This window comes from Pipistrellus kuhlii, unplaced genomic scaffold (assembly GCF_014108245.1).
Source record: "Pipistrellus kuhlii isolate mPipKuh1 unplaced genomic scaffold, mPipKuh1.p scaffold_m20_p_2, whole genome shotgun sequence".
Taxonomy (NCBI): Eukaryota; Metazoa; Chordata; class Mammalia; order Chiroptera; family Vespertilionidae; genus Pipistrellus; species Pipistrellus kuhlii.
This window is the reverse complement of record NW_023425515.1, coordinates 31,407,177-31,427,717: the sequence shown is the minus strand read 5'-3', so window position 1 is coordinate 31,427,717 and position 20,541 is coordinate 31,407,177. Positions and strand designations below refer to the sequence as shown.

General features: G+C 36.3%; 1 protein-coding gene across 8 annotated transcripts in view; it reads left to right on the top strand.

Moving 5' to 3' along the window:
• Positions 1–20,541, top strand: part of TBL1XR1 (TBL1X receptor 1) — a 153,394-nt gene that overhangs the window by 78,078 nt on the left and 54,775 nt on the right. For 7 of the 8 annotated variants that reach the window (XR_006742045.1, XM_036448137.1, XM_036448133.2 and 4 more), the window contains one exon: positions 4,906–4,980. The exons of the other annotated variant lie outside the window; for it this stretch is intronic. The gene's annotated coding sequence lies outside the window, so the exon portion shown is untranslated. The remainder of the gene's footprint in view (positions 1–4,905; positions 4,981–20,541) is intronic. 8 annotated transcript variants of the gene reach the window in all.

Genomic DNA, 20,541 nt, shown 5'->3' with positions numbered 1-20,541 from the left:
ATTTGGACTTTTTATGTGACTTTTTTTTTTTTTGGCTCCAAAGTTCATTTAATAAGAAACTTTCTAAGCACGTTAATTATGGCAAGATCATTTTTTTTTTCTCTCTTAATTTTTGGTATGATGTCCCCAATTTATATAATTCATTGATACCTTTTATTTCTTAAGGATATCAAGTACACTTCTTGAATTTGTTACTGGCCACTAGGTTCTAGATTAGATTATGTCTCAATTTGTACCTTTTCTGTAATCCATTAGTTTTTCAAAGAGATATACAAGTCAAATAACTTTACTTCTAAAGTCTTTATGATACTATTTTTAAAGATCAGTCAAAATACACTGTTGAACTTTTTAATAAAAATTTTGCATATTAAAAACTCATAATTATATGTAGTTGGAAGATTTTGAAAGATGTCTGCTGAGTAAGCAGTGTTTATTTGAAAGCCTTTTCCAAAATTAATGTCTTTTATTTTAGGTAAAATATTCTGGAATGTAGATTTTGAAAGCAAAGTTGTTTTTGCTTAGAAGTAAAATCAAAGCCTACAAAAATTTATTTCAGTATAAAAAGTAAAGCAAATAGGTGTAGTGTATGTAGAACAAAATAGTTGTTTTATGCAGATTTTATGTGATTATGTGCCCGTGAATTTTTTTGTTTTGATTTTTCTTTTTAGTGGCAGAAGGGTAGCCTTGATTGGTTACTTCCTAGAAGTATTGGTATAGTCAGGCTTTCCTAAGCATTTTTACAACAAACAAAAAGTTGAGTAGTTCTTCCTAAACAATATGATTTGTTTGCTATAATTCAGTCTATACTATGTTTTATTTTCAACCAGAGTCTTGGTGCACGAATTCGTGAACGGGTGGGGTCTGGCTGGCCAGCCCCTATGGGGGCTGATGTGGGGGAGATGTGGGAGGTTTGGGGGGCCTGGTTGGGGGGATTGGTTGGGGGCAGAGCCATCCAAGGAAAGGAGCTGCGGGGCTGTTGTGGGTGTAATCAGGGCCCGGATCTGGCTGGTTGGCCGCTGCAGTGTGCGTTATAGTGACCGGTCGTCCTGGTCATTCCACTGTTCTGGTTGCTAAGCTTGTATATACAATATATATATAAGCTTGGGGAATTGAGGGGGCTGGGGGACTCCGGAGTGGCCAGGCCCTCCGGGGTTTGGGCCCAGCTCTGGTGCGCACCTGCCGCCCTGGCGGGGCTGAGGGACGGGAGCCACTATCTTGTGGCTATGGGTGCCACCATCTTTAAGGGCGTGACAATCAATTAGCATATCCCCTCCTTATTGCCTGTGGCACCACCATCCTTGAGGGCAGAGCAGTCAATTAGCATGTTTCCTCATTATTGGTTGTCGGCACCACCACCTTTGCAATGGTGTGAGGGTCAATTAGCATATCCCCCCTTTATTAGATAGGACATATATACGAATAAAATTACAATATGCTAATTAAACTGGTCAAACGGGCATCTTCCAGACTTTTACTTCCTTCTAGATAAAGCCACGGTGGCGGAGGCAGAGGCAGTTAGGGGCGATCAGGCCAGCAGGGGAGCAGTTAGAAGGTGACCAAGCCAGCAGGGGGGCAGTTAGGGGTTGGCCAGGTCAGTAGGTGATCAGTTAGGGGGTGGCCAGGCTTGTAGGGGGGAAATTTGGGGGTGACCCAGCCAGCAGCAGAGGACCAATTAGGGGGCAACCAGGCTGGAGGGGACCAGTTAGGGGGCAATCAGGTCAGCAATCAGAGGCAGTTAGGGACGATAAGACTGGCAGGTGAGCTGTTAGGCAGGTGAGTGGTCTCAGATTGCAAGAGGGATGTTTGATTCCTGGTTTAGGCCCTATCCCGCAGGAGTAGTTGGACATCCCCCTAGGGGATCCAGATTGGAGAGGGTTCAGGCTGGGCTGAGGGACCCCCCCCTCCACCACCACATGAATTTCATGCACCAGGCCTCTAGTGTGTGCGTGTGCGTGTGCATGTGTGTGTATAAACTGTATGTACTTATTTCTACATATAGAGATGTTATAACATTACTTTAATGAATTTATATCTTAAGAATTATGTCTGTTCAGGGCACTATTCTTAGTCCTCTGGTGGGTCAACAAGATGAACAATCAATCTCTGGTTTCCAGACGTCTGATAAGGGATGTTTAATGACAGAATAAGGCACTACAAAGTTCTGGTAAGAGAGGTGCAGATTTCTTTCTCCAGAAAATGGTGTACAGCCAAGGAGGAAGCTGATTTGGGTTGGATCTTGAGGGGCAGAACCAAAGATAAGCACATTTCTGGCAAAGGAATGAGCAATGTCATGGCAGCCAGAGTGCAGAGAACAGAGGGCGAGGACAATCTGATAATGGTGAGAGGAGAGGAGGTTCAGCAAGTGAGATTAAAAAGGCAGATAAAGGATACACATGATTTTGTTTTTTGGACAACTTGAATGAGTAGTGCAGATAGTTTTAATATACATTCTGTCAGGTTACCTTAAATACGCCTTATATTTTTGTAAAATGCATAATTATATCTTAAAATTTGGATGTTTATCTTATAAGATGAAGAATTGTGTCATGTGCTTTTAGAAATGCACAGCACAATGGCCTGGAGCATATGTAAATGAGTCGACTAGGAAAATACCTAATATAGAATCCAAAATAAAGCTCTGCATACGTTTATGATTTTTAGAAATCCCTCACTTTTTCAGGTTGTATGTTTGTGCAAATGGGCATACCTATTGATACACTGTTTCCCACAGAGTAACACAAGCTTCAAATCCCTAGACTTAAATATTTAATAAGTCACTATTGTGATTTTTCCCTTAAGGACAATAGTCTAATAGGTAAAGTTAAATGAATGAGTAAATGCAGAAAACAAGGGTAGAGAAAAGATAATTAGAGAAACTGAGATTCGAGATATATAAGAGTGATGAGAGACTCACTAATAACAGAAAAGAGATCCAGGAAGAGGAAGAAAAAGACTTAAGAGCTGGAATGATCTAATTAGTATTTTATAAAGTTAGATGTGTGTGTTTGTGTGTTGTGTGTGTACATGTCCCAGTAGTAAAGACAAATCATTTGGTTGTCCCTCACTCCCCCCTGCCCCCCCCCCCCCCCCCCCCGCCAGCCTGATCGTAGGCAGCCATCTTGTGAGGGTTAATTTGCATATTACCTCTTTATTATACAGGATAGGATAGAATGAATGTCTGCCCAAAAGTCTTTTCTGATAAGAGTACTCTGCTGATTTTGGGATAATAAGTCACCCTATATGGCTTACAGCTCAAAAATTCATGAAAAAGCCACCCAAAATAAAGAGGTAATATGCAAATTGACCATCACACCCTTGCACAAGATGGCTGTCCCCATGTGATCACAAAATGGGTGCCACAAGATTGCCAGCAGGGAATGACAGTTGGGGAGGGAGGAAACCAAGCCTGCAGGGGAGGGCAGAGTTAGGGGTGACCAGGCCAACGGGAGGGCAGTTGGGGGTGATGGGGCTAGCAGGGGCCGGCAGGGTAGCAGGCAACGATCAGGCTGGCAGAGGAGTGGTTAGGGGGTGATCAGGCTGGCAGGCAGAAGCAATTAGAGGCAATCAGGCAAGTAGGCAGGCAAGCGGTTGGGAGCCAGCATTCCTGGATTGTGAGAGAGATGTCCAACTGCCGATATAGTCCTAATCCCATAGGGCCTAAATCGGCAGTCAGACTTCCCCCAAGGGTCCCAGATTGGAGAGAGTGCAGGCTGGGCTGAAGGACCTCCACTCTTACTCCCCCAACCCCCGTGCACAAGTTTCATGTACCGGGCCTCTAGTAGTAAAATAATTAATGTTCATAACAAATAGCCCTGCTGAGGTAAACAGAGCCTAGCTGTGATCTAATTATTGTTTGGACTCAATCATAATATATATAGAACATTTTATCAATAGGTGTGGAAAGGATCTGCCAGCTAGCTCACAAGTGTCTTATACCAAAAAGCCTTGGCCTCATTTCTCTTGAAACACCAGAGGCTGGTGGGATATTATATGTTGATATAACCATCTGTAATTCTTAGTTTCTAGATTTCCTTATAACTTAATGTTATGTAGTAGCATTTAGGTTTTAGTATGGTCATAGAGCTGTCAATCAGCACAAATAAGAGTTCCAGTTCATTACAGATAAAATCTGAGGGGAGCTAATTTCAAGGGATTAAGTTCTGAGTTATTCAGTGTATTTGCTGCATTATTTTTTTGGTGTTTCTTGAATTAATTTACCTGTTAGGTGTATGAGGTAAAGCTCCTACGTTGTTTCTGTGTTATCCGCTTGTGCTCTCACAGGAAACTGCTCAGGTCTAGAACTTGCACTGGTCAGTGTTTCTCCTGAGAGTCATCACTGACTGGGGGTGTGAAAAACCACGTGTATTTACAAAAAGTGTTCATGGAAGATAATGTGCTGGGACTCAGCAATTGAGAAGTCTTGGAAATTACAAAATGTACTCTGAAGAGATTAATGTTTAATAAGTTATGATAGAAATTGTTTCAAAACCAATCATGTATTTCTCTTTATTATTTAGCAATTTATAGAATATAAGTTTGGTACCATTCTTTATGGCTCACAATTGTAAATTATTAGCATACTATATTGGGCCCTTTTACAATAATATTTGTATGGATTGACCTGAATGTGGTTCAGTTTGTGTAGATTCATCTCTTGAGTCTCATTTTGTTCCTTGTGCCAGTCTTTTAGGAATGTTATACAGATTCACTGCATGCCGTTTGTTACGCATTCAGAAGTTGATGCTGTTGTTTATGATTACAGTTGTTTAGAGGGAGAAAGATAGTCACTGGTGGAGACCTTGAAGACATGAAGAGTATTTCTTACATGTAGAATTTGGCATGAGGAATCTTTTAAACTGAATTTGTTTTAGGGCACACTGAATATTTTACTTTCCTTTTTCTCAGCATCAGCAACAGCAACTTGTGATTGGTGGTACCGGATATTCAGTTGTACATCCCCACATCAATGCACTGCCAATGGTAAGAATTGCTCCCATTCTGAATGTTAGAGTATTTTAATGCTCATTTTAGCATTCACTTATTTTTAACAAGATATTAAGGAAAGTTTCTCACAACTCACAAAATATACATGTTTTCCCAAACTAAAGAAACGTTTATAATATGTAATTTAAGGCACTTAAAATATTTTTGATTACTTAATATAAACAAAAAGGCAAACCTTTACTTTCAAGATTTCCATTATCTGTAGGCTTTATAACATCTTGGTTATGGTTATCAGGATGAAAAGCATTATTTTGTTGTGATAATACTGTATTTTAACAAGTAGGCTATATTTTGGGAATAGAATTTCCATAGTAAACTTAAATTATAGTGGCAGTAATAACTTGTGTTTTTATTTGTCATGCTAGTTTTTGCATTTTACATTTATCCTGATACAGGAGGTCCCCAAAAAGTACTTGAAAATGAAATGTATCTTAATAAACACCACTTTATATTTATTCAAAGTGTGTATATATATTTTGGAACACTCTATATTTATAATTAAATGGCTGAAATTCTACCTGTTGTTAGCTAGTGGATAATTAATTTTCAGGAGAACCATTTTCATCGATTTAAAACTATCACTTAGAAGCCAGTGTGGAGTAAAATCTGCCAGCTATATTATACAGCAGAAAGAACACTGGGCTCTGTAGGAGTTGGGATTTGCTTTCTTTCTTGCAGGTGTCTTTTGGATGACTTTTGTCAAGTATTCATAAAATTTGATGATAGAATTGGACTAAATTTCTAAAGTTTAACTCTAGCTGTAGGCAAAATGAACTCATCACTGTTGATTAAAATTCAGAATGATTCTCCCTTACAAAAAGTAATTCCTTTTTTAAAAAAAGTATATATTTTATTGATTTTTTTACAGAGAGGAAGGGAGAGGGATAGAGAGTCAGAAACATTTGATAAGCTGTCTCCTGCACACCCCATACTGTGGTTGTGTCCGCAACAAAGTACATTCCCTTGATCTGAATCAAACCTGGGACCCTTCAGTTCAAAGGCCGATGCTCTATCGACTGAGCCAAACCGGTTTCGGCACAAAAAGTAATTCCTTATCTAACTGTTATTGCTTTGTATTATATTTGGGGGATTGATAAATAGGATAATTAATTTTTACTTATACTTTCAAAGAATTACTTAAACAATATCTTCCATTTCAAAACAGTGCATCATCAAAATTTTTAAAAACTTTTACTTAAATTTTTACATTAAACATTAAATCAGGGAGCTATGGAAACTGATAAAGATTTATAGGATTTTGTGGGAAATGGTAGATGCATCAGTATGAAACTAAAAATTAACTAGGACTAGAATAATAGGGTGAGATAAGTTATCTGTGAAAATATCCCTAGGAGATGATTCATTTTAAAGATGGATTTGTCAATGTGTTGATAAGAGGAAGATTTTCTTTGACTAAACTATCTTTTGCATTCTTAAAAATGACTTCTCTCTCCCGCTTTGCCTTCCTCTCCCTAACCCTCCCCTATGTCTCCTAGCAGTTAATGGAGAATGTTGGGGAAAACAGAATTTTTTTTTTCTGTAGTATTTACCTAACTTGAAGGAATACATGATTCTTCATTAATTTATGAAACACTTGCTGGGTTTTTTAGGGTGGTTGGGTGACTCATTAACCATCATCTACATCTGCTATTTCCCCTGGAGCACTACAGAGTTTCTATTGTAAGAAGTAGTTCCATGGTAAACCATCTTTGGCATTTTGGACTATCTGCCTTGGTGAGTTTTGTTAGAAGTTCACATTTGAAACCTGTTAGTTTACTAGGTAGGTTGTTGCAGTCTTAACTGTTTGTGACATGTCTCCTTTGAGAATCCGTTGTGCAGGCGTTTGGACTCAGATGTTGGTGCCTATGCAACTGGCTGTCTCCTTCTTCTAAGTGCCTGTCCTCAAGTAAAGTTTTAAATGTGCCGCTCACACAGGATGTGTATTGTGGTTTATTTATTTATTTATTTATTTATTTATTTGAAACAACTTTTAGACTGTATTTTAAATCAAATCATATCATTTTCCCCAATTTTGTTGAAAATCAATAATTTTTAAGTCACGATCACAGAAATGTATGTTTATGTATGTTGGTGTACTATATATGTGTATGTATTAGAGATGAAGGGCAAGATTACAACAAATTTGCTTATAATCTAGCTGAGGACATAAAAGCCATTTCTACACATTTGCATATGATGCTTATAAATTTATAGATATTGGCCCACATGATGGTTTTCCTCTGGACCTGAAAAATGCCATAGTGTTTACAGTTATGCCTGTGTTGTATAATATCTCAACTTTTTTTTTTTTTCCCCTCTGAACATTCCATAAAGGAGTGCTTTGTGAACAGTTAACTCTACCACCCCCACACCCTCCCTCAACTTTGTTCTTGATATAATAACCATGAGGGATTCATAACATTTTTGTACCTTCATTTGCCTAGGTACAAGTTGTTTTAACTCTAATTGCACCTTAAGTCATGATGACGTATAGCTACCTTCCTATATTAATGTTTTATATTACTTTCTGTAATTATTTTATAACATTAATAGAACCCATTGGCCAACATATGTGTATTATTATTGTAACTTTTTATTGTGAAAAATTTCAAATATACACTAAAGTAGAATAGCACAATAAAGTCTCAGCTGCAATACTCTTCAGTTTTGTTTCATTTAATCATTTTGTTATCATTAAACCCCCCCAACACATCTGATTATTTTGAAGCCAACACTTATATCACATGATTTTATTCATTAATATTTTATTATGTATCTATGGAAGATATGGACTATTTAAAAATATATACCAAGATGCCATTATCACACTTTAAAAATCGAGAGTTTTTCTTATTTGAAAAGAAATTTAAATATGCTTTTTTAAAATTGTGGTAAAAACAAAATTTATCTTAACAATTTTAAGTATATGCAGTGTTAACTATATTCACATTATTATACAACAGATCTTTCGAACTTTTTCATCTTGCAAAACTGAAACTCTACCTATTGAATGAATCACAGGTCTCAATTCTTTCTCTTCAGTCATTAGCAACAACCAGTTTACTTTTTGTTTCCATTAGTTTGACTAGCTACTTTTTATAAGTACGTATGTTTCTTTTCTGACTGGTTTATTTAACTTAGCATAATGTCCTCTAGGTTCTTGCATGTGACAGGATTCCCCTCTTTTTAAAGGCTGAATAATCCATTGTGTGTGAGTATCATATTTTCTTTATTCATCATCAGTGGACATTTGTGTTACTTGTACCTTTGACTATAGTGAATAATGCTGTGATGAACATGAGTGTGCATATATCTCCATTATAAACATGGGTGTGCTTAGATCTTGCTTTCAGATCTTTTGGCTATGTACCCGAAGTGAGATTGCTGTATTATGTGGTAGTTCTAGTTTTAATTTTTTGAGGCACCTCCATATTGTTTTGAACATGGCTGCATAATTTTATATTCTCAACAGTAGTATACAAAGGTTCTGATTTCTCATTTTTTTAATACTTGTGATTTTCTGTGGGTTTTATTTTTTGAATAGTGGTCCTCCTAATGGGTATGAGATGATGACAGTAATTTCTTTTTTTACAGTAATTTTTTAAAATTTAATTTTATGGTTTAAAGTATTACAAATAGTACTACATATATCTTTCCCCCCCTCCCCCATTGACATTTCCCCAAACCCCTTCACACACACACACACACACACACACACACACACACACCCCGCCTGTACATGTTCCTCCCCCCCAGTGTCTTGTGTCTATTGGTTATGCTTATATCCATGCATACAAGTTCTTCGGTTGATCTCTTTACCTCTCCCCCACTACCCCTCCCCAGCCTTCCCGCTGTAATTTGAAAGTCTGTTGGATGCTTCTCTGCCTCTGTGTATCTATCTTTTTGTTCATCAGGCTATAATCTGTATTTTCCATAAATGAGTAAGATCATGTGGTAGATTTCTTCACTGAGTGGCTTATTTCACTTAGCATGATGCTCTCCAGTTCCATCCATGCTGCTGCAAATGGTAAGAATTCCTTCCTTTTTATAGCAGCATGGTATTCCATTTTGTAGATGTACCATAGTTTTCTAATCCACTCATCTGGTGATGGGCATTTAGGCTGTTTCCAAATATTAGCTATTGTAAATTGTGCTGCTATGAACATAGGGGTGCATACATCCTTTCTGATTGGTGTTTCTGTTTTCTTAGGATATATTCCTAGAAGTGGGATTACTGGGTCAAATAGGAGTTCCATTTTTAAATTTTTGAGGAATTTTTGAGGAAACGCCATACTGTTTTCCACAATGGCTGCACCAGTCTGCATTCCCACCAACAGTAAAGGAGGGTTGTTGTTGTTTCTTCTTCTTCTTCCTCCTCCTCCTCTTTTTCTTCCTCCTCCTCCTCCTCTTCTTTCTCCTCTTCTTCCTCTTCCTCCTCTTCCTCCTCTTCCTCCTCCTCTTCCTCCTCTTCTTCTTCCTCCTGCTCCTCCTCCTCTTCCTCTTCGTCCTTCCTCTTCTTCTTCTTCCTTTCTTCCTTCTTCTTCTTCCTTCTTCTTCTTCTTCTTCTTTTTTATTTTTTACAGAGAGGAAGGGAGAGGGATAGAGAGCTAGAAACATCGATGAGAGAGAAACATCGATCAGCTGCCTCTTGCACACCCCTACTGGGGATGTGCCCGCAACCAAGGTACATGCCCTTAACTGGAATCGAACCTGGGACCTTTCAGTCTGCAGATGGACACTCTATCCACTGAGCCAAACCTGTCCTGGCAGGGAGGTTCCTTTTTCTTTGCAACCTCTCCAACACTTGTCAGTTTGTTGATTTGTTAATGATAGCCATTCTAACAGGTACCTGATTGATGTTTTGATTTGCATCTCTCAGATGATTAGTGACTTTGAGCATGTTTCATGTCTCTTGGCTTTCTGAATGTCCTCTTTGGAAAAGTATCTATTTAAGTCCATTGCCCATTTTTTGATTGGATTGTTTATCTTCCTTTTGTGCAGTTGTATTGAGTTCCCTGTAAATGTTGGCAATTAAACCCTTATCGAACATAACATTGGCAAATATATCCTCCCATGCAGCGGGCTTTCTTGTTTTGTTGGTTTCTTTTGCTGTGCAGAAGTTTTTTATTTTATTTTAATGTAGTCCCATTTGTTTATTTTTTCCTTAGTCTCTCTTGCACTAGGATCTGTGTCTGTAAAGATATTGGTAAGACATATGTCTGCTATTTTGCTGCTTATGGAGCCTTGTAGGGTTTTTATGTTTTCCCATTTTGCATTCAAGTCCTTTTGCCATTTTGAGTTTGTTTTTGTGTATGGTGTAAGTTGGTGATCTAGTTTCATATTTTCCCAAGTATCTGACCAAATTTTCCAGCACCATTTATTAAAGAGACTGCTTTGACTCCATTGTATGCTCTTGCCTATTTTGTCAAATATTGAGTATAATGGCTTGGGTCAATTTTTGGGTTCTCTGTTCTGTTCCATTGGTCTATATGTCTGTTCTTGTGCCAGTACCAGGCAGTGTTGAGAACTGTGGTTTGGTAATATAGCTTGATGTCTGGTATTGTAATCACTCCAACTTTGTTCTTATTTCTCAGGATTGCTGTGGCTTTTTAGGGTCTTATTTTATTCCAGATGAATTTTTGGAGAGTTTGTTCTGGATCTTTGAAATATGCCATTGGTATTTTACTAGGTATTGCTTTGAATCTATAGATTGTTTTAGGTAGTATGAACATTTTGATGATGTTGATTCTACCAATCCATGAACATAGTATGTTCTTCCATTTGTTTATGTCTTTCTCTACCTCTTTTTTTCAATGTCCTGTAGTTTTCCAAGTATAGGTCTTTTATGTCCTTAGTTAAGTTTATTTCTAGGTATCTTAATTTTTTTGGTGCAATGGTAAATGAGATTGTCTTTTTCATTTCTGTTTCTGTGAGTTCATTATTGGTCTATCTTAAGGCCATATTGTATCCTGCTACAATGCCAAATTTATTTATTAGGTCTAATGTGTTTTTGTTTTTAAATACATTTTTATTGATTTTTTTACAGAGAGGAAGAGAGAGGGATAGAGAGTTAGAAACATCAATGTGAGAGAAACATCGTCAGCTGCCTCTTGCACACACCCCCTATTGGGGATGGCCCACAACCAAGGTATATGTCCTTCACCCGAATCGAACCTGGGACCTTTCAGTCTGCAGGCTGATTGATGCTCTATCCACTGAGCCAAACCAGTTTTGGCTGGTCTGATAGTTTTTTGATGGAGTCTTTTGGATTTTCTATGTATAGTATGTCATATGCGAATAAGGACAGTTTTACTTCTTTTCCAATTTGGATGCCTTTTATTTCTTCTTGTCTGATCACTATGGGTAGTACGCTAGTACTGTGTTGAACAGGATTGGTGAGAGTGGGCATCCCTGTCTTGTTTCTGTTCTTGGGGGAAATGAGTTTAGTTTTTGCCCATTGAGTATGATGTTGACTATAGGTTTGTTATATAAGGTTTTTTATTATGTTGAGGTGTGATCCCTCTATTCCCAATGTGCTGAGAGTTTGTATCAAGAAAGGGTGTTGGGTTTTGTCAGATACTTTTTCTGCATTGATTGACATGATTATGTGATTTTTGTCCTCAGTTTGTTTATGTAATGTATCACATTTATTGATTTACAGATATTGTACCATCCTTGCATCTCTGGAGTAAATCCACTTTGTCATAGTGTATGATTTTTCTAATATATTGCTTAATCCAATTTGCCAGAATTTTGTTGAGGATTTTAGCATCTATGTTCATCAAGGATATTGGCCTGTAATTCTCCTTTTTTGTGGTGTCTTTATCTGGATTTGGTATTAGAGTAATGCTGGCTTCATATAAAGAGCTTGGAAGTGTGCCTTCCTCTTGAATTTTTTGGAATAGTCTGAGGAAGATAGGTTTTAGTTCTTTGAATGCTTAGTAGAACTCCTCTGTAAAGCCATCCAGACCAGGGCTTTTGTTTGTTGGAAAATTTTTGATTGCTGATTCAATTTCTTCAGTAGTTATCGGGTTATTCAGGTTTTTTGATTCTTAGTGAGTTTTGGGAGCTTGAATTTTTCTAAGAATATGTCCATTTCATCTAGGTCAGTGGTTCTCAACCTTCCTAATGCCGCAACTCTTTAATACAGTTCCTCATGTTATGGTGACCCCCAACTATTTTTGTTGCTACTTCATAACTGCAATTTTGCTACTGCTATGAATCGTAATGTAAATATCTGTGTTTTCCGATGGTCTTAGACGACCCCTGTGAAAGGGGTCGAGACCCACAGGTTGATCTATAATGTGGTAGCCACTAGTCATATGTATTTGTTGAGCACTGGAAATATGACTAGTCATAATTGAAATGTGCTGCAAATATAACATGCATGCTGGAATATGAAGATAATTTTTAAAAAGTAAAATCTTGATTATAAGAAATTTTGATATTGGGTTAAATAAAATTTGTTATTAAATTCAATCACCACCTTTTTAAATTTTCATGTCAGGGGTTGGCTAAGACGATTGGAAAACAGATATTTACATTACGATCTTGTTTTCTTTTTTTACATATGCGTCATGTTTTCTTATCCACTCAGCTACCCTATGCCTTTTGATTGGTGCATTGAATCCAGTTCCATTTAAAGTTATTATTGATAGGTACTTGATTATTGTCATTTTTATCTCTTATGCCTGTGTTCCTTTTTCACTTCCTATTTCTTCTTTTTACAGCAGACCCTTAAGCATTTCTTGCATTGCTGGTTTGGTGGTGATGAACTCTCTTAGTCCTATTTTGTCTGTGATGCTCCTGACTTCACCCTCAATTTTGATTGATAGCCTTGCTGGGCACAGTATTCTTGGATTCAGACCTTTTGCATGACTTTGTATATTTCATCCCATTCCCTTCTGGCCTGATGTGTTTCCGTTGAGAAATCATTTGCTAGTCTGAAGGGGGATCCTTTGTAGAAAACTCTCTCTCTGGCTTCTTTTAAGATTCTTACTTTGTCGTTGGTCTTTGCCAGTCCTATCTAATAGAAGGGTAATATGCAAATTAACCATCACTCAGTCACAAAGATGGTGACACCTAGTCCTCTCATCCCACTTGCTCATAAATAAATAGTTTTTCTACAGAATCACAACAAAATCCATGTATATTTGGTTGGTATGCATAGCTTACACTTTAAACTATTTTTCCCTAAAAGGGAAAAACTAATAAAAGTTTTCTTATTTTGTGTTTCATAAACTGCATTCCTGTAGTAAAATATCTCTTTCCCTTGTGTATTTTAACAAATTGGTAGTTAGATCTAAAAACTTAATCTAATTCAGGGGTTTTTGCTTAATTTGGAGGGGAGGGTTAGGGTGATATATTTCATGGATGGTGCTATATAATTCTTTGAAGAAGCACACCTAGTATTTAGTTTTCTCTAATTATTATGTTAGTTGGTCACTGCTGATCATTGCCTTGATCCATTATTTCTATGAGTGTACAGAATATTGACATCCTAATTGTATTAAGTATTTATTAATATGTAATATTTCTACAAAGAGAAACTTCTCTCACTGGATATTTGATGCCCTGGTAGCACAGTTGGCACAGGAAAAGCATACTAAACACTTGATTCTTTCCTTTATTTACGAAATTAAAATACTGGGTTGTTTCTTAGAGTCGTTGAAAAGTAGACCAATGAGGATTTTAAGATGTCATTGTGAGCTTATGGATTTAAATACTGGATATGTTTTATTGCATGTAGATTTTTTTTTCCTGTGGATGCTTATACTGTCTTGGCTGAAGGAGCTGACAGTGGCTTTCCTAAAAATAAATACTTGTTAATACATCAATTTGAAATATTACATAATGTATACCTTTTTTTTTTTTTTTAGGTGCTACCCGTAGTAGAGATGGCTATTTATTTCAAAATCAGACTTTCTCCAATCTTATCTCCCTTCCATGTAACAAGGCAGACTTCATTACCACCACCAATATGTATTTTGTGTGTGTGTGTGTGTGTGTGTGTGTGTGTGTGTGTATGGCAGATTACTTATTGAGACACTGTGGCCCTTGTTTGCCATTGCCTCCCCTTCCCTGGTCCTTCACATGTAGGCCTGTGATCTATAATGTGGTAGCCACTAGTCATATGTATTTGTTGAGCACTGGAAATATGACTAGTCATAATTGAAATGTGCTGCAAATATAACATGCATGCTGGAATATGAAGATAATTTTTAAAAAGTAAAATCTTGATTATAAGAAATTTTGATATTGGGTTAAATAAAATTTGTTATTAAATTCAATCACCACCTTTTTAAATTTTCATGTCTATAGAAAATTTAACATTATTTAGATGGTTTGCATTATGGCTTGCATTGCCTGGGTTATTTTCCCAGCCTTACAAAGGGTTCAGCATTCTGAAGAAAGGGGCTGCGCGTAGATGATTAAAGATTCCAGAGATGAAAGATAATTTTGAAAGGCATTGGGGGTCAGAGGATCTTTAGCTGAAGGGAACTGAAGACTCTCCCCCTATACTCAGGACCCTGCTTTTATTCACACGATTTATCCCAAGGCAAGGTGGAGATATACACTTCAAAGGGTAAGGTATCAAAGGGTAGGATTATCAGTTTGGGAAATAGTCTACAGTTCTTGAGGTGTTTGGCCAACAAGAGGCAATAAAATGCCCTGAGTTGTCTGGCAGCTAACAATGCTATTCAGGTTTGGGGGAAGTGCTATAGAACAGTTTCCAACAAGTAAACTACATATGTGGCTCACCCTTGTTGAGCCACCTAAGCTTCACCAACCTTTCGGTAAAACTCTTTAATTATGACATGCTGGAATTGGTTCTCGGCATTGCATTGTAACATTATTCTAAACCTGCTAGTCTCAGCTACCTGACCTATATATTCTGCTTATTTGCCAAAAATAAGTAATTAGCACAATGAAAACCTGGATAATGCTAAGATCCAGGGAAACTAGAATGACCCTCAGAGGGTTCCTAAAATTAGATCATGGGACTACATTTCACAGCCAAATTGACTTTACTCATCGAATGGCCCCTCATTTTGCAAAGGAGATACTGAGACTTAGAGAAATGATGCCATATCACATAGTTTGTCAGAGTTACAGACCAAGACTGAAACCAGATCTCCTCATTTGCAGTCCAGTATTTAAAAAGAATTCTGTCTTACGAATTATACAGAATTGGGATATTTCTCAAAGGTTTATCACGAGAGCTTCCACAGGACCTCCGGAGGAGATGGAATCCTAGGATTAAAGCCTCTTGGATAGAACAGCGGCTGCCAGCCAGTGGTCCATGAGGGCCGAAAGGCTGTCAACCGTTGCTCTGGACGTTTTCATTACTGATGCAAACTATCAGGAAAAACTTTTTAAATTTAAACTAGTCTTTCCCCCCATTTATTTGCATTCTCTTATTTAGAAAGATGAATTATTCAGTGTTTGCTCTCTGTCTACATTTACTATCTTATAAAATAATTCTTCCCCTTCCCTCAATTTTTCAATTATGAAATTTTCATTTATTTCTTTTTATGCTTCCATTTCCAGTGTGTGCTTTACCTTGTGGAGAGCTGGGTAAAGTGGCTGACGTAATGTCTTTGATCATTCTCATGTCTGGATCATATCAAAATTGGTATCTGTTAATTGCCTTTTTCTTTCAGAATTGTTCAGAATTTCCTGATTCTTTGTATGTTGTGATTTTTAAATTTTATTTTATTCTCTTGGGAGTATGATTATTATTATTTTCTTCTGATTAAAGCAGGTGATCAATATGGTAAGGTTTAGACTACAAGTTCTGTTACTCTAGTAGTTCCAATGTTAGTTGGTTCATTTTTAAGGCCTTTGTTAAGCTGCTTTGGGTCTGTTTCCTCATATGTATCACTCAGGATTAGTGTGGGACACAAATAGTGACTTATATCTTTAGATCTCAAAAATCTTTGCTTCTTAGGGTATGTTCTACATAGACACCCTAAGGTGTCTTGGGACTTTGTTGGTTCATACATAGGAGTATAGGATCCTCTCCTTCAGCTTTCATACTCTTACCTCTCAAAGGCCTATTTTCCTGGTGTAGTTTGGCTAAACTGGCTTAAGCTTTTGAGGTAGAAAAAAAACCAACACCCCCAAAATAGGAATATCATTTACAGTCTTGAGCAAGTGTGTTCAGGAGAATAATAGGGAGGTGTAATTAAAAAAATGAAGAATTGGCTCCCATCAGACAAATCCTTCCACACACCCTGACCGCAGTCTCTGTATAATGATTGAAATAAAAATTACTATGAGGGCACTGTCACACAAACAAAAACAAGTAGAAGCTATACTAGCCTTGGGTGAATTTCCTGTCTTAATGGTTTTGCCTGAGGGCAGGTTCCTGTTGGCTTGTTGGCAGTCATTGGCTTGAGGAATCCAAGACAGAGTTCAGAACTACACAGCAGCTGCAGAGTACTGGAGACAGCAGAAGGAAGAGAAAGGAAATCCCCTATATAACCTTTGCCAAAATGGGGCCGACCTCTCACCTCAGAACATTCAGGTGTCTGTCAGCATGAGAATACTTAAGCTGTGCTATCTTTATACAACAAAATACTACTGGGCAATGAAAAGGAACAAACTATGTAGCAACTTTGAAACATGCTTAGTGAACATAGCAATACATAAAACATGACACTCATATATGATTTCCATGTATATGATGTTTGAAAAACAAAAACATGCAAATTTTATCTGTTTAAAAGATGGGGTGGAGGAAGCAGAGCTAAATTTTGTTGGAAAGAAGTGGTTGTCATGGCCTAGAACTGGATGCCTGGGTTTTGGGGCCAGGAATTAATTGGGAAAGGGTATGTGGGAACTTTGTAGGGCAATGGTAATATCCTGTGTTCTTAGGAAATTCAGTTACCTGAGCATATGCGAGTCAAAATTGATTCAATGGTACATCTAGCATCTATTCATTGTTTGTTTGTGTAAATTTTTCTTTAAAAGAAAAAACATATTACTTTGCTATAGTTAATAATAGGCAAGCTGAAGACTATAGGGGGAATTATACTGAGATCTGAAACTTCTTTTAAAATGCTTCAAAAATGAAGACCAATTAATAGATGTGGGAAAACAGATACAAGGTATAATTTTAAATTAAAATTTGGTGGTGACTGCAGTTTCCCCCCCCATTTTTTTCTGTATGTTTGTACATTTTTTTTAATAATAAAATGTTATAAATATTCTAGTAGTATTTTTCTAAATCAGATTCCTCTTAATATGTTTTTAATGGTTTCATCAAAATTTATATTATTTCTTTACATTTGAAAATAGTTTGAATTGATCAGTGACTTTTCTGCCTGTGTACTGAGCTCTGAACTGTTTAGATGCAGAAAGATATAGGAATATAAATAATAAAAGTGAGAAGACAAAACATACCACATAATAATTTAGTTACCTCAAAGTGAAACAGCAAAGACTCATTAATATAATTTATAATACGTAAATTCTGAGGGAATGGATACATAATTAGAGTATGCTCAGAGTCAAGTATGATTAATGGAAGATGGACTCCCTGGGGTTGCTTATTTTGAACAAGTTTTGAAAATGCTACTAGAGAAAATTACTAGATTCTCTTTCCATTTTTTTAATTGACCAATTGTCATTTATGAATAATGGCTTAGAACAAAATTTTTTTAGTGTGATGTATTCATTTTTCAAAGAAAGAGGCTGCTTAATTTTTATGCTAGAATTGTTAGCTAGATTGGATGATTAGAATTTGTTTTTTAAAATAATGTATTTTAGGAATATAGTTAAAATTATATTAATGAGTTTTGGGGTTGAAAAGCAAACAATCATTGTTCCAGCATTTTGTGGTATTTTATAAACTTTTAAGAGATAAATATAATGTTATAAGGTAACATAATATTGACATAATATTCAATATTAAGTATAATCTTTATAAAATACTAATTCACTTTTCTCATTTGATTTACTTTTAGGAAATCTATTCTGATAAGCTGAATGTTCATATCAGAATAAGTTGAAAGTGGGTGAGAATGAGAGAAAAATAAAATTAAAATGAAAATTGTAATTATAAAGTGTGATATTTTAACCATTATTCTAATCATTTTAATTTCTTTTTATAGCCCATAATTTTCTTCCCTAATCCTGAAATGAGAACTTCCAATAAAATTAAGCAGTTAATATATCTTAGAAAATGAAAAGTTACTTACAGTATATTGACTTCATATTTTTCTAGTGCCCTAAAATAGTCAGATTTGGACTGGTTTTTGGTCTTTTGTCTTTTTTAAAATTTAAATATTGATTTCAAAGAGGAAAGGAGAGGGCGAAAGAGGTAGAAAACATCAACTATGAAAGAGATTCATTGATCAGCTACCTCCTGCACATCCCACACTGGGGATTGAGCCCGAAACCTAGGCATGTGTCCTAATAGGAATCCTGGTTCATAGATTGATGTTCAACCACTGAGCCACTGTCTTTTCTCTTTTTATCTTTCCAATAGTATTGCAATAATAAAAATAATTAACGTTTTTTCTTAGTTATTATAACTTCCTCAAAGCAAATGGGCTGATATGTTGTGCCCAGCTCTAGTCATTTATATTGTTCCAGGAATTCTGTATTATTGATATTGGAGATATCTTGGTCTTAGAGAAATTGTCTGCTTACTTATATAAGTGGTTGAAAGAATTACAGATGAACTTATTTTCTAGAGATAGAAATTTAGTGTGGGACTATCTATTGGGCTTCACATGACATACCAAGTAGTTATTTTAAAGATCACATTTTTCTTTAACTGTTTATCTTGGTACCAGCACCATCCTATAGGAGAATATTTCACCTGAAACAATAATCCTAAACTTTTGAAGGAGTTTTTTTTTTTACACTGTACAAAATTGGCTAAAAACAATGCTGCTTATAGTATCTATCTTATCATTAGTAATAGTATTTTATTGGTAATAAGCTAATGTTTAAGCTAACATTTTAATGTAAATAAGCTACTGTTTAAGTCTCTGAAAAAGTCATGGGGGAGGTGAGGTGGAAAAAATTGCTAGGCACAGCTGATAATCAGAATAGAGCCCTATAATATGTTCTGCATATCCATTCCTGATTTCTGTTGTTTGCAATTAAGTTTAAGGGTATTTTAATAACAAACTCGTTAGGATTATAAATCCAAGTACCCAAATTAAAATGGGAAATATATTCAATATAAAGGAAAATCTTGTTTCACAGATTTTCTATCTCAGACACACATATATCTCACAATCATTAGGATTTTTATTTTTGCCTTTGTTTTTACCAATCACAGAGAAATTTTATTAGTGATTCTGAATAACATATTAGGTACTACATTGCCAAGGTAAAATGTTCAAATGAATAATTAATGGAATTGTGTCAATGTCAAGTTATTTTATAATACCTTAGATAATTTGCATAAAGTAAGCATTGAAAAACAAGTTTTTTTTTTCTCATTGAATGTTTCATTATATCTTTACTAAAAGGCCCAGTGCACAAATTCATGCATGGGTGGAGGTCCCCTGTTCTGGCCAGCGATCAGGGCCAATCAGGGCTGCTGGAGGCTGGCCAGCGGGGGGAGGGGCCATGAGAGGTTGGCCAGCTGAGGGAGGTTGGCTGTTGGAGCGCACTGACCACCAGAGGGCAACTTCTGCATTGAGCATCTGCCCCCTTGTGGTCAGTGCTCAACATAGCGACTGCTTGTTCAGTCTTTCTGTCGCTTAGATTTTTATATATAAAGATATCTTTTAAAGTTGGACATTGTATCCTTTAATGAAGTAGATTTCTGATAGAGTTTGGATTATTGAGATAGGCTTATTGGTTCTTATGTTTCTGGAGTTTCTGCCAGGTCAAAAGCATAGCATCAACATAAGCAAAAAATAATAAACAGAAAGTAGACTATTAGCTGACCTATGAACTTAAAACTTACAATTCAGTTTATTAGACCACGAGGATTAGCTGGGACCCAAGCAGTTAATTGTACTCGGGAAATTAGAGTTGGAAAGCCACTGGTTTTTTTTTTTTTGTTTTTTTTTTGAGGCACCAGAGCCTTTCAATCATCTGTTACTGATAGAGGCTTGATTTCTTTCAGTACAGAATCTTGAAACACAAAGACACCCTTTTTTTATGTTTCTGTGTCACCCAGAGGGGGAAAAAAGTCATTTCAATTAGCCTTGTTGTTGGAAGGAGAAGCCAGGTTCTATTTTGAGACCTAACCAGAAAAAAATGGTTGCATAGGGAACATACACTCATTAACAAAGAAGGATATCACAAGCATAATAGTTATTTTATTGCATATTGAAGTTAAATAATTGTTTAATTATTTTTCTTGTCATTTTACTCTTTGTTCATTTACTTAACTGAGGATAGTTATGAGACATTTTGTGACTTGAAGTCATTACTAGGCCAAAGGTATTCCTGTACTATTTTCTAGATTTACTTGGGTGGTCTGGCTAAACAAAGGTGAATAGATTTTTTTCAGGTCATAATTTGGCCACTCAGTACTACTAAATTTAGTTTGTATAGTAATAC